The sequence below is a fragment of the Cajanus cajan genome, chromosome 5 (assembly GCF_000230855.2).
Source record: "Cajanus cajan strain Asha chromosome 5, NIPB_CcT2T_4, whole genome shotgun sequence".
Lineage (NCBI taxonomy): Eukaryota > Viridiplantae > Streptophyta > Magnoliopsida > Fabales > Fabaceae > Cajanus > Cajanus cajan.
The window spans coordinates 61,327,864-61,344,008 of NC_138521.1; the positions used below are offsets into that span (position 1 = coordinate 61,327,864).

The following is a 16,145-nucleotide window of genomic DNA, read 5'->3' on the forward strand; positions in this document are numbered from 1 at the left end:
TAGCTTTAAAATGTACTCCATATTTGTTGTTTGAACGTCAGTTGCGTTGTTGTGGCTCTATATGGATATTTGAATTTAAGTAATCTTAATTATTATTTTTTCCTCCACCAGAATTTTTTTGCTGAGGAACAAGGATTATGTTAGTTTCACATTTTTATAAAGGCTTAAGATTACTAGTGACTGACATTATCCCTAGTCTTTCAAAAAATAAAGAAACATGCTTAGACGGTAAAATGTCTGAATCAAATCTTGTAGCTCCACAACCTAATTTTATATTATTCACTGTAGAAATGACGACATGAGTGAGATGGTGGAACCGTACACGTCTGATTTATATGCTAATGTTGCACTTAAATACTGAGCTGTATAGAAAATGGTGAAGAAATAGGGAAGAGGGGAAGAAACCAGTGAGAAATGAAAAAGTAGGATTGTTTGGTTGTGTAGAAATAGCTAGAGTCCACATTTTTTTCCTCTCAGAACTGTACGAAAATTTTATACTTCATATATCAACATTGATTATTGATTTTCAACTTTTTGGAAATCGTTAGTTTTTTTTAATTAATTAAATATTAACATAATTGATTATTTAATTTAAAATAAACCATTCTTTCATATTTTTTAAAACAGTGAAATGTGTATTTTTTTTCACCCTAGGTCATTGATTTTATTAAAATTTGATTTGGATTCCTTATGTAAAGTTGAGTTGAGTTTTCATTTGATGAAAAAATATGATTGAAAGGAAAAATAAAGGTTTCTTAAGTATTGACTTTATGAATATCTTTACATGTATAACAGGGTGACAAAAAAGTAATGTGAATTTTGCTTTATTTTTTATTAATAAAAATAATTACAATGATGTCAAAGTTTAGGATTTCATACCTACTATTATTACCTCAATCCCTAACTACTAATTATATAAATCTTATAACTTTAATGCTAATGGGCTTATTACTTGAGAAAAACGAGCTTTTCACTTAAAAAGAGGTTAACATGGTTACAATTTTGTTAGTCTTTTGCTGTGAATAGTTACTACTTAGTACTTACTAGTGATTGTGAAGATGCCTTATAATTTTAGGTGAGTTTTATTTATATTGTACAGGTTTTAATTTTAAAGACGTTGGTTTTTTTTATTTGTTATATTTTAGGTTTCAATCATTATAAAATTTTCATTGTATATTCCATAATCTCTTTCAGCAGGGTGTTAATATCTTAAATCGTAGGTGGCAAATCATGTTTGTTTTCACCGTCAGGGTAGCTGCTCTTGCTCATAATAGTCCTGTGGAATATGGATTTTTCTTGCCGCTGTTTTCGCAAGACTCGGTATCTCCTTCATGTAGGTTTGTATTTTGTATTGTTCCCATCTTTGGTGCTCCTGTTAATTAAAATAATTAAATAAATAAAAGGTTTACAATAGAAGTTTGACATAAGAACATAAAAAAGAGGTGGAACCGTATTTTTTTTTTATCTATTAAAACTATAATGAGGGTATTGAATTTTAAACCTAAAATATACTATCCTAACTCTCTCATCACTAGACTAACTATTTTTATAGAATCATTTTTCTATATTATTATTATATTTAAATATATTTTAAGTTCTAATAAATATTGTTGTATTTGATTTTAATTATTACACTTTTTTATTTTTAGATCCTGACAATTTTTTTAGTCTCTATTATTAATTTTAGTTGTTAGTATTTATTATTATTATTATTAGAAAAGTGAAAGTTCATTTTGTTCTTGAAGTAGCGGGTTTCTTGTTTTATATATATATATATATATATAGGAGCATATCAAGTGAGAAGAATTTATTATGAGAGGGTAAGAAAGTTAAAATATAACTCTTAGATTAATTTTCTCTCACTTGATTAAATCCCAAATTTTCTCTCACTTAATTAATCTAAGGGTTATATTTTAACCTTCTCACCTTCTCATAATAAATTTTTCTCACTTGATATGCTCTATATATATATATATATATATATATATATATATATATATATATATATATATATATTCTTTAAAAAGGTAAGTTCTCTGATGGTGGAACATATAAGGTAATGTTCCTTGTTATTAAAACTAAGTAGAGAAAAAGGTATTTGGTGCACCTTAATTTTTTAAAAATTAAAAAAAAATAAAGAAAGATAATTTAATAGATGATTGTGGGTGGTGTAAAAAAGACATGTGATTGTAAGTGATTATTCGCATAATGAGATTTTTTTTTCTTTAACAATCAAAGAGTATAATAGTCTACTATTAAAAAGGAGACAAAAATCCTTATAATAAATTAGTGAGTAAAATGCACTCTATCTTTTTTTAAATACATACTTGATTAAGGTAGTGATTTGTTATCAAAAGATTTTTTTTTACTTTTATTAATTATTATTGTACAATTTTTTAAGGGTTAAAATTGTTAACAATATTACCAAACATTAGCATGCAATTAAAAGACACTTTGTGCTTTTGTGAATTATTTTAAAATTAAAAAATAAAAAATATATAATAGTGGATGATATTATTAAAAATAAAGGTGATTCCTTATGATGTGAGCCAAGTTTTGGGAGGGAAACCTATGTGAATGAGTTAAAAATTATTATAAAAAAGTAAAATGATTTAAAAAAAATGTGTACACGAAAAAGATATTATATTTATTATAATTATAGTTATCTATAAAAACTACGTTAGAAATATAAACTCTAATTTGTATAAGACAGAGATCATAAGTTTATCACGCATTATATGTATTTAAGATGTTTAATTATTTTTTCATATATATATATAGTTTGGGATATAAAATGATACTTATGTAATTTTTATTAGTTATTATATTACTCAATAATTTTCAATAAAATAATTATTTTTCAAAATTTACTTGTTAGATTAAAAGTTTCTTATGCTATATATATATATATATATATATATATATATATATATATTAAAATAAAAACACTTTAATTATCTTTAAATTATTGTATAATTTTAACAAAAATTGACATAAACATATGAGATGATATGAAATTATAATTTAATGATTAGATTGATAAAATTTACATATAATTTAAAGTTAAGTTGTATAATAATTAATAAAATTTATATCAATATTATTTAATTCTTCTTCGGTGTATATATATTATATCCTTAATTTATGCTTCTAAGCTGAAAATGTATGGTCACTAAAAAATGTTTTTTTTTGGGTACCAAAGCTAAATATCGACTTGAAGCATCTTCATGAGGCAAGAGCTGCTACTTGTTAAGAAATGATTGATAAACAAGTACTACCATTAGAAGGAAATAATGAAGTGGGAGACATAGAATGCGTGAATTACTTCTATAAACAAAAATAGAGACCACAATTTCATATATATAATTTACAAGTGAGGAAAAATTAAAACAATCCGATACTAATATTATTGGTTGATCTTCTAATGAATTTTACTTATAGCCAAGAATTCAGTGGAATGTTCATTTTAAAAAAAACTGGGCATGACTTATTGACTGCATCTGCATGTGCAACTATTATGATTAATTGCTACCAAGCCACAGTGCAGACTGCTACTTGAACCAAGATCATGATATATATCTCATATCTGGCAGACAATGTTAGATTTTTAGGATGTGTTTTGTATTCATTTCAGATGAACAACAATACTTTTTATTATTATTTTATAATTAGGACGATTTTCTGTGCATGACGATGATGACTAGACTAACTACTCACGATTCACGAATCATATAATGTGACAGTGTTTAAGATATTTGAATCCATTTTATCTGAAAAAGGAATTGATGTGTATGTTCTTTTTAGCGGCTTTGGGGGTAAAGCATCATTGATTAAACATATATATATGATCAGATCAGATAGGGTTGTACTAACTACTAAGAGTTGTCTCAATTAGCTCAGCTACTAGCTACATACATTATTTATATACTATGTAGAGCTCAGTATATATTTTCTTCTTGTTACTGCGCAATTTTTCTCTTTACTCCGCAAAATTTGGTCCATAATTGAAGCAACGCAAAAGGTCATAAAGAACGGCTGTAAAGAGAGATTCTAGTGGGGCCACAAAACTGCATAGCCTCAAGAGTTAGGTTATATATACACCATAAGAGATTAACAAAAAACCAAACTCGTTTTTATATATTCATTCTTTTTAAAAATAAGTTTGATTCATTTTAATGAATTTATGCTTTGTTTAAGTGGTTTTGTTATTTTGTAAAAAAAAAAATCCTTGTATTTTAAATAAAATGCATTTTTAATATGTTCTATGAGATCAAACCATAAGAAATATGATTTTGAAGTCTGGACAAGTGTGAATTTGTAGGCAAGTAAAAAACAGCAAAGACAACTTTAATGGTGCATAGAGGGTTACTCAATACAGTTATAAATTTGTGCCAAAGTCCTAATATTAGTACAAATATATTATTAAATTTAAAGTAAATATTCAAGTGAATTTTTTAAAATTAAGAATAATATCTTTTAATAAAAAATAATTTTTTTTAAAGATTGATCTTGAAAAAATAATTATATTTATATATTTTTCAGAAATATATTTTTAAAGTAAATTTTTATTAGAAACGTAAAAGTAACTTTTTAATTATAAAATCTTGAAAAAAATATTAATATAAAATATTTTTTTAAAAGAAACTTAAAGTGAGAGTTTTATTGACCTTACCTTTGAGGTAACCCTATTTTTATATTTATATAAAGGGTGAAATTGTGAAATTTTGTGCCAAAGTAAGAAGAGATATAATAATTATGCGAAAAAATCCTAATATTTTTACAGACTCTATATATCTTTTATTGCCTCTCCATCTTTCCTTTTTTTTATTTTTTTTATTAACAGCTTAATTTTTCTGCACTTAGATTTTTATATTTATCTTATATATATATATATATATATATATATATTATTTTTCATTTTATTGCTTTTGTTATGAAGTTTGTACTTTATGAGAAATTTGAAGTTGAGAATATTTTTTTTCATGACTAATATATTATTAAAAACAACATTCCTATAAAATTGTCATTTGGAAATATTTTTTTAACATATAACTTTCATATTTTCTTCCCCATGACCATGAGTGGAAGATCTAGCTTTTCCTAACTTGGGAATAAATAATATTATAAAAGAACATGTTAAATATGATAAATAATTAAATTTAAGAATAAAAAAATACTAATAAATACTATTAGTATATATATATATATATTTATTATTATTATTATTATTATTATAATTTTAACTGAATTGGTGCCATATATTGTTTTAATTTTAATCTTAACTTTTTTATTATTTCATTTTTAAAAAAATTTCAAGGTATTAATTAATAAATCATTTAAGAATATTATTGTCACAACATTCAGGAAATGTTATTAATAAAAAAATTCTAAAAAATTATTTATAGTAAAGAATGGAAAATTGTCTGATGTTAAAGTTAAATAAAACACATTGACAATCACACCAATATGTTTATAAAAATTTTAAAAAATTTATGAAAAATATTTTTACAACTAAACTTATTCAAACTTGTAGGTGATTAATTAAATTATCCTTTAATAAAATAGACATGGCAACAATTTTTTTTCCTCCTATTAAATTATACATCATAACTTTAAAATTTGTTATTTACACGGGGTAGCTTTTTTTAAAATGTTCACTCCATTTTAGAGTGGAAGAAGAGAGTTAAAAAAGGATAAAAGAAAATAAATGTATGCTAATATGGAAGTGTTACTGAATACGTATCAGGCTATCTCGGCTAAATATGTACCACTGTTACTGAACTCAACTGAAGTAATAAGTGTTGAAAGGGACTTCTCTATGAGATAATGCTACACAATTAAGACACAATGGTCAGCATTCACTGCACTAAAGCAAGACGCAACTACATCAACATTCACTCCACTAAAGCCTTTCAGTGATATTAATTATAAAACTATTGTTTTACCACAACTATTGTTTTTAAAACATCAGACTTGGATCTTCCATTAGAGTACTTATCATGAGTATTATTGTGTTTAAAAGTTGATAAACATGGTTCCCTCATTAGTAATCAGTAATCACCATCTTACGATTTAGAACCTGTAGTCTTTCTTTTTTTTAATCTCGGTAGAAGACAATAAAAGAAGTGTAGGTGAAATATGTGTGTTTTCTTCTTTGAAACAGCTAGCATGACATGGTCAAAAGAATCATGGCATGGCAAATTGGTAATGTCTAGAAACTAGAATCTAGATAGATAGATATACTAGAGTAGACCTGTGGCTAGTTAGGTCCCTTTCCCTCAATTAGCAAGTTTCTGAAGCTGTTTAAACCTATTCTATTGCTGATGCTTCAACGGAAAAAGGTAAACATAAAGATATATATGGAGCTGAAGCTGATTGATTAGCCTAGCTTGCTGTCACAGACAGACCTATATATACATATACATAACCTTATGTTCGAAAGGATGATGAAGCCATTTTAGAAATCACACAAACCAAACATGCACTAAGATGAAGTAGGACTCTCCATTCTAGTAAATGTGAATCATTCTCACTATACTTAACCACTGTTACCAACAGTGCAAGTTGTAGTGGTTGTGGTATAGTAGATATATAACTTACTGTTAAACTATACTGATAGATTGATAGGAAACCTCTCCCTACTCCTAAACCCTATTTTAGTAATTAGCAACATAGCAACGTACATAGGCATTTACTAACAAAATCGAACAAGTATCAGTTTTGATGATCATGCCTAGAAATGCAATCTTTCTTCTGACAGATTTTGTTCTATTTGTTTTTATTTGTGTTCCCTTTCTTCAATCTGAGCATGCAGGTATACAATAATGCTTTGAAATCCCTTGTTTTATATATGTGTGCAGGTCTTCGCTCATCACAATACAATTAGTTGTTTTCTGGCCAGAGAGAAAAATGTTCCATTCAGGTTAGTTCTTTGCAGACACACGTTCGCTTCACAATTTATTTATTCTTCTCTTTCAAAATAAAATGTGGCATTCAGGTTAATTCAACTCTGAGATACCATGGACTATCTCTATGGATTAAAAAAATAATTAACTATGATAATCTTCGTTGAATTATTGCATTGTGTGTTTCCAGAATGCAAAACTGAGGCTTCTAATTACAAGCTGTTGCTGAAAATAAGAGCCACATATCAGACCTCGATTTTCCAAGGTAACTTATAATTGCATTTATTGAACAATTTCTTTTCTTTCTTTCGTGTTTCCAGTTTTTTGTCTAGTAGTTTAATGACTAGTTTGAATGCTTTGTATTCATTGACATTTCTCTGAATGAGAGAGAGACAGATATTGGATGTTGCTGTAGTTTCTACTAGGGAGGAATTTTTTTCTTTATCCTTTTTTTTTAAAAAACTTTTTTAGAGGGGTTTGTTGGAAATTTCCATCTTTATTATCAAAAAGGTCTAGTGACAGTAATGGCAGTTTTCATATGTTTTGATCATTTGATCATGTGGTTCCATACACATATGTATGAATTGATTTGTGGTAAACAGGTATATATAGACCTATGCATAGTGAAAATCGTAGGATTTTATTAGAAATATCATTTTTTTTATAATATCGTCTGGGACCATATATGGAATGATGCCTATTGACTGACTAAGAACTGAAGAATGGAATCTCCTGCATTTTTATTTTATAACTTAAATTTCCCAGCCTTTTTCGGTAACATCAATTTTCCATGGTCTGACACGTAAAAAATAGTTTAGTTAACAGTTTATAGCATTAAAATTTAGTCCTTCATGTGTGAATATATACCATATTATATTTATACATGTACAATGAAAGATATCTCTCTTTAATTATATGTTTTCTTTACAATATATTTGCTTGTGACTTATCTGTAGAAAAATATGTAAATAATAGTTTTGATACTTTCATTATATATTTTCCCTTGTGAGCCTCGGGAATAATTAAGTATATTAAAAAACGAATTAATGCAACTTTGTATGAACTTCTTTTCTTTTCATTTTTAGCTTTGAGTTGTAACTGTCATAACTAATTTTTTTTTTTAACAACCTAATTTTTGACAAATACATGATTTGATATGAATAAAATAAAGCTGAAACAAATTATTGTTTCATAATTTTTGGGTCACGTATAGATTTTCTCATGGTGACTTTTAGTTCCACTAGCTTTGCTTAAAATGTGATGTAGACCAAAATACAAATTAATGTGAATCAGCAAAAAGATGATAATGTATGAACAGTGTCCATATCTAGTACCTACCAAAGTGGTTTATTTATAGGGGCACTAAGTCACAAAACAGGTAGTGAACATGGCCATAAGGTATCTGGGGATAATGGATCTCAGATAGAACTGGTTAGCCCTTGATCTTGTGCTGTTTTTAGTTACTTATAATCCGGTATATATAGTTTGATATTCTTATGATATATGTTTGGTTGGGATGCAATTCATTTATAGAATAAGGATGGAGAAAGATAGATTCAATGAAGTAGAATTTAATATATCATGTTTTACTTCGTGTTGTATGCATACATGTGATTAGAGAATTTTTTATTCAATTTCTATATATATAAACAAATCAATAACAAAAGATAGACTAGTTTATAACATCTTGGTTGTAGTAAATAAGGGAAGATTTATCATTGTAGTACACTATAAAAATAATGTACTTCAAGAATGTATAAAAAAGAGGGGAAAAGAGACGACTTATTATATCAACATATTCTTGAATATTGTATTTTTTTTAACACTCATTAATTTAAACCACTTTGATCTAGTGGGACATTTAGTTAGGTTGACAACTTGTTAGATTCAAATTTTGTTATTATCATTGTATATCTAAGCAGAATTGTAGATGTAGATTTCACACAGCACTAATAATAATAACTAGTTTTAAGTATTATAAAATTTTTTTTTCATGAAATGAAGCCGTAATTCTTTTTTTTATTCCTATGATAAAATATTATTTTTATTATGTAACACATGAAGCCCGACTATATAATACAAAAACTTTCGTACAGAGCACTGAGGAGAACAAAAAACCTTTTTCTACAAACCATTATTGTTAAAATAAAAAAAAAATAGTACAAACCATCACAAGTAGTTGTCGTTACAAAAAAGAATTCGCACAAACCCATCACTTAGTTAAAAACAAAAGAAAGTGAACTGGACAAAAATTAGTACTTTTTTTTCCACTTTCTTTTCATATAATTATTTCTTTTAGTGTATATTAACTCGTAAAGATTATTTAATAAAAAAATAGGAAATGAAAATAAATTAAAGAATATACCGGTAAATAATCTCAAAATCAGAATCATAAGTTTACGCAACAAAATAATATAATTATACAACAAAAAATAAATATTTTCTAAAATTGTATAAATTCGGGTTTCATGTCCAAATTCATTTCCCAAGTTGATATTAATAGGTTTGCACTTCAAACTCATGGTCCAAAACAATCTAATTTTTCCCCTTCAATTTGGTTTGGATTAACTGGATTAATTATTGGGTCAATCTAGACGTGTGTCCACCTCTAATAATGGAATTGACTTGAGTTTATTGACAAAATATATGTTGCATTTAAAAAGAATGTGGGTGCTGTTAAGTCTTAAAAATATTTGAACCAAAATTCTTTTATATTCAATTTAAAAACTAAGCATGTATGCTCTTAGATTTTTTTTTTTTTTTTTTAAAGTGATTAGGTTAATTTATACTTGGTTGAGTTGAAATAAAATAAAATAAAATCAGATACCCGTACCAATTAAGGTCGTCCAGATTAAACAAAGATCAATATGTTTATCCATTCTTATTCATATAGTTTATGAATTTACTGGTTTAGATGCACTATCTACCAAACTATACTGGCGTGGCTACTCACCCATAGTGGAAAAGGAAATAAATGGAGGGATTAATTAGTAGTACTCGCTTTCGGATTAGCAATAATAATTAATATAGTTTGTTTAAATTTATTTTTAAAGAAAAAGTGTCGTTTTCAATAAAAATAAGTAATTTTTTTAATGTGTTTTCTAATTTTTTTTTTAAATAAACAGTTTTATGTTTTTTTCCAAAAAGAAATTACCTGCTCCTTTAAAAATCATTTTTTTAAAGTACTTTTTATTATAAAAAAAAATTTAAACAAACTGGTGTAATGTTTCACGGTATCTGCTTAACTGGTCGGTTTACTTAGGTTACCATATTTTTTTGTAGTGACAGTCTAACGTGAACTATATTTAAGAATTTATAATTTGAGTTGCTCATGGGGCTTTATTTTCACCTAAGAAATGTGTCAATTCCATTCATTGACCTTTCATTTTTGTGAGTTCATAGGAAATTAATTGTTTCCTTGCACCATTCTGTCCGAGTAATTCCTTGCGTTTATGATCATTGTCCATTGTCGTGAAAAGAGGCAGCAAACAAAGATAACACTCACTATGCTAAGAAGACTATTTATTTAACTCTCTAAAAATTTCTTTATTTCTTTAAAAAAGATGCACACTTTTTATTTTGTATAATGAATTAATCGGTATAACACGGACCAATTTAAAATAAAGTAGCATTTTCAGTTGTATCATTATGCTTAAAACGATATTTGAACCCTAATAAGAATACAAATAACGAATTGTTTGTATTATATATATAGACTTTGAATTTTGTTTTTATCACATTCCATTAATTTTTTAATTTTTTTGTTTGCTTTACTCTATGTTCTGTACAAAGACCGAAATTCTGGTATTTTCATTATCCCTAGAAAATCTAGAGTATCTGTATGCCATGTGACTTTAGCTTAGTTTGTTTTTTCTTTCTTTTTCATGCTTCCCTTGATTTGAAGGTATGGGTATCTTAAGAAGTGCACAAACCGAAAAATGACAGAAAGAGTGAGGACCGAGGATTAGATAAGGTGCAGCAAATAAAGGCACTTGTCTGTGTGCAATTATTTTGTTGCCTAATAATAATCCTTTAAGCCTAAAAGAAGATGTCATTTTCTGTCTCACAAGGACGGCACTGGCTGTTGCTATTTGAGCCCTTATTTGGTGTTTTCCCTTTGTGCAATCATTCAAAGACATGCCATTATGTGTTCCATTATCCATGGTCATTAGGGTTTCTCAGGCCTCAATGTCACTCACACTCACTGCTCAATTTTCCTACCTTTCTAGGGCTTCTCATCAGAAATCATATCCGCATATTTTAGGATTTGCTATTATATCTGATCTCTGGATCCGGGTATATTTTCTCTTCCTTAATTTGGTTACGTTCTTTCTCTCTCCTCAGATCCACCTTTCAATCACATTTATTAATCTTTGCTCATAAAAATAGAAACTACTTAAAGTATATACAATAACTATGGCCGAAAAAGGGTTTCAAATTTATGGAGTTGGACCACATATTTGTGTACTGAAAAAGTATTTCCACGCAGAGAAGATAACATTTTGAAGGTTGGTTTTCTGTGTTGAGATTTTTATATTATTTTTTATGCTAAAAAAGATGGATCTCATCATCTCAGTACCTAATCGCTTTCACTGCTGTGCTGAAATAAAAGGGGCATATGGATCCAGCCAGAAAGCTACTAATTTACTATATGTGGAAGAGCTGCTGTGTATGCTACTCTGCACTCTAGGCTCTAGGGCTTTCCACAAAGATCCTTTCTCTTGTTCCTGTTTCTTCTCTCTTTTCTTTGTTTAGAAAAAATAAAGTAAAAAAATTGGTCTCCTCTTTTTCTTTTGCGGGTGGATTTCTGGTTTTGATTCTGGATTTAGGGTATTTTTTGGGTCTGCTGTCTTTTCTGTGCGTTTTCCTGTTTCTGGTTTTTAAGCTTTGCTTGATTTTCCGAGGATCCATGACCAGGAAAACACAGAATAATTTGAAGGAAGATTAGATTAGGGCGCTGGAATCTTTCTTCTTGTTTTGTTTCTGTAGCTTCTCCTCTTTGCAACAAAGAATGCTGATAATAGTGGAAATGAAATAACTAAATTTGGAGTATTCTTTCTTTTCTTTTCTTTTTTTGGAGTTTTCATTTGTGGTTGTTTAGTCTAAATTATTTTTAAGAAAATTACTTGTTTTTCTCAACTTCTAAATTTAAATTTTGAAGAAAAAACTATTATTTTTGAAAAACAATTTACTTATTCTAAATTTACACAGTATAGGGAGTAAAATTTTCATTCTTACTACACTTTTAATAAAATGAAGCCTACCACAACTAGAAATTTCTTTTTTGACACCAGTAAAAAAAAATAATCATCTCAATTTTTATATTTTTTTATTTTGATTAAAAATGTTTTTGTTTTATTATTTTTTGTATAATTAATTTTGGAACCTTCTATTTTTCTTTTAGGATTTGGTTTTCTTAAATTGAAAGGTGCATTTTTGAAAATAAAGTGTAATTGGTTGATTAAAATATCAATAAAAAATCAACAATAAATAATTATAAAATTAAATATAAATATAATAAAATCTAAAATTAATTATAATATTTATTGGTTATTATTATACTTTATTTTTAAAAGTAATTAAACTTCTCCTAATTAAATCTTATTTTCTTTTATTTTTATCTTTATGTTGAACTTAAATAATTTAAAACATATAGTCAAAATAATATATCGTAAATGACTTATATACTCTTAGATAGTGTATTATAAGTATGTTTTATTTTATTATACAAAGTTGACTTGTAAAGTTAAAGTTATTTTTTATTTATATATTCTTTGATTGTCACATCTTAAATTGATGTTAGATTTGAGTTTTTTCATGTATTGTAAATTTAAAATATTATTTATATATTTAAATTTATTTATTTATTATAAATTTTAAGTATAATTTAAATTAAATATTTTATTATAAATTTTAATTACATAAAATGTGATTATTCTATTTTGTTTTAATTATAGTCCACCAAAATATTTATTTTCTATAAGTAAAGATTTTTTTAATTATTTAATAGAGAAAATAAATTATTTTGGTGATCTTTTGTTTGCTTTTAAACAATTTTGGGCATGCGTTGATTAAATTTATAGGAAAAAAAAACTTCATAAGTAAAAAATAATGGTTAATTTTACCATATTTTTTTTTATGTCTTTGTTAATGCTTCCATAATGTTGGGTAGTATCTTACTAACTTTTATTAAAGCAAATGTCAAATATCTTGATTTTTCATTAATTGACAATATAAAATAACTTTGGAAGAATAATTCATATACACCGAAGGTGTAATATTTAATCAGAAGTAGGTATTTATAAAAAAAATTTATTAAAAATTACAAAAGAAAATATTTAACAATATAAAATGAGAGATGGTTATTAATCTCTTTCAAAAGATAAAATACTCTAAACACATAGTATAAAAAAGAAAAATTCTAAATGCTCCGAAACGATTATTACAAGAAATGTTATATATAGTGTTATACAAAAGTATTATCATAGGTATAATATAAGTAGATATATATTTATTCAGAATATAATTATATGTAATTTTAGTATTAATTTTAAATGAGATTTAATGATATATATCAGTAGCAGGTGGACAATTTTTCTTGTAATGAATATTTGAAAGTTTACTCTGAATCTTTAAAATAATAATTTAAATTATAAAATATTATATTAAATAATTATCTTATAATAAATTTATTAAAAGTATGAATATTTTAAAATTTTGAATAATATTTTGGTTGCTTTCTCGGAATGTATAACAACTCTCTATTAAAAAAAAGTTATATTATCATTCAATAATGTTGGATCGAGCGCTTACCATTAGCCCAAAAGTTATAGTTGATAGTTAGGGCGCAACTCTTTCAACTTAAGAGCGTAGCAGCCAAAGCGTCATGATTCGAGAGTGACTTGGCCCACCTAACTTCCGTCACGGGACAATTGATACAACCCGCAACAAATAAGAATTTTGCATGTACAATAATTTTATTAATATTTATAAAATTTACTAAAAAATCATATATATTATTGTCTATGATTAGGTGAGAGTATAAAATAATTTTACAATTCTATTACTTAGTCACTAAACTCATTGCAAATTCTAAATTCTTAAAATAAATAAATATATTATTTAATAATTAGCCAAATGTGAATTAATTAAACTCATCTAATTTAAAAGTCAAAATATACAAGATTATAAAACATCAAATAAAGGCAACGATCGAAAAATGTGAACTGGAAGTAAATTTAGATTTTCAGATAATTAAATAAAAGATTGTGTAACATAATTTTCGTTAGGAAACTGTACTAATGATAGTTGAAACTTTATAGATTTTAGATTCCTCCTCTCTCTAATAGAAAGAAACAGAGCCACACCAGTTGGAGTGACGCTGCTGCTGATATTCTGAACCTAAACAGTAACTCATTGCATTCAATGCATTCTCTCTCTTTCGGTGTTATATAAATGTTAGCTATAGGACTTCTACCAAGAAATCTGATTCTTCTTAACTTTAACTTTCCTTACTGTTTACTTTTGACCACAAGAAATGGAATATTAAGACCAGACACACCAACAGATCTAAATTTCTGATGTAACACTCAACACTTCAACCTTAGTCTAGATTTAATTTTATATGTATGAAGAGAAATTTTAAAATTATGAATTAAAAAGAAAAGTAAAAGAAAATACATCAATTTTATTTTTTAAAATAATATTTTATTTTATTTTTTTATTCAAACAAAACTTTAATATTGTAGTTTTCAATCATTAAATACGTGTATTGTTTCTTGATATAATTATTAGAAGAAAAAAATTGTAAAGAGAGTTGTAAGTTTGGGTATATGATATTCTGTATTTATTTCATATATTCATATATGATATGATACATGATATTTATATTTTAAATTGTTTAAGAAGCGAGTTTTTTTTTTCAATTTTTCAATTGAATGTTAATATTAAAATAAATTGTGTATTGTATTAATTTTTCAAGATATAAATATTAAAGACGGGTCGTGTTTTACTTTACTAAATTATTTTCTTAATTAGCAATGGTATTAACATACATATAATTGTATCGTACATTCTGTAGTGGATACATTAATCTGGATTTGACCATATCACCACCCATAAAAGGAAGTACATATAGAAAAGCAAAACCCACCCAATTTCGTTAAAGTTCTGCAAATATTGTTAAGTGATGTAGTTTTTTCTGAAACTCGTGAAATGACTAAGACCTGTTTTAATGTATATGATTACATCGATCTGGCATAAAAATTCAAAAGTTGTATTATTTATATAATTATATTTTAAGAATAATTTTATAATATTAATTTGTTCTTTATATTACATTCAAAAACAAATTTATTTCATGTATAATTTCTTCTTTCCTTATCTATCTTTATCATTGTTTCAATAAATTATATTAACGAAATTTCTCCATTTTCAAATGCTTTGAACCCACGACAACAGAATTCAGCTCAAAAGGGAGCGTTTTGCTCCAGTCATAGTTGACATTTGCGTGATAAAGTATATTTACATCTTTTATTTTATATATATATATATATATATATATATATATATATATATATTTAATAATCCTTTTTTCAATTATATTTAGCTACTTATTTTATATAATTTATAATTATTCTCATTATAAACATTATATCAACATAGCTAGGTACTTACTCAAACCAAAAATGTGTCCAATATTCGGACATATATTTCTTTTGCCGTGAAACTCAGTGTCAACTCATGTAAATTTTCTTCTTTCTCATAAGCTATAATGAGACTAGTTATATTATTCACGTAATATACTTTTATTTTTTAATACTATTTTTTCTTTTATTTTTTTTTATCTCATCATTTATCTTATTTCACAACTTTCTCCCTTGTTTGCCAATCTATCTCGTGGCTAATAATTACTTGTACAATTTTATTGTACTAAAACAATTTCAAAACGAGATAACTCAACAACACCCCCCCCCCCCCCAATAAAAAAACTTCAAATGACACATAGATGTTTAAAAATAAAAAAATGGAAATAAATAAGAAAACTATGAGAAGATAATTGAGTGGAATTATAAAATAATACACAATTTGTATCAAAAGAATTTTTGCAATCATCTTTGTTGAGATGTTTTCACTGTTTGACATGGAAAATTTACTCGATTGACTAAGGCAACTAACTAATTGAAAACCTATGAAAACTAACTAATTGAAAACTTGGATTTTTATTCGTAATACGAGACA

The 16,145-nt window shown here is 26.0% G+C and overlaps 1 long non-coding RNA gene across 1 annotated transcript; it reads left to right on the plus strand.

Annotated features, from left to right (window-relative positions):
- Nucleotides 1-8,105: 8,105 nt before the first annotated feature.
- Nucleotides 8,106-11,957, plus strand: LOC114916562 (uncharacterized). The gene is made up of 2 exons (XR_003805108.2): nt 8,106-11,413; nt 11,518-11,957. It is a non-coding gene; the product is annotated as an uncharacterized LOC114916562 (long non-coding RNA).
- Nucleotides 11,958-16,145: the final 4,188 nt, after the last annotated feature.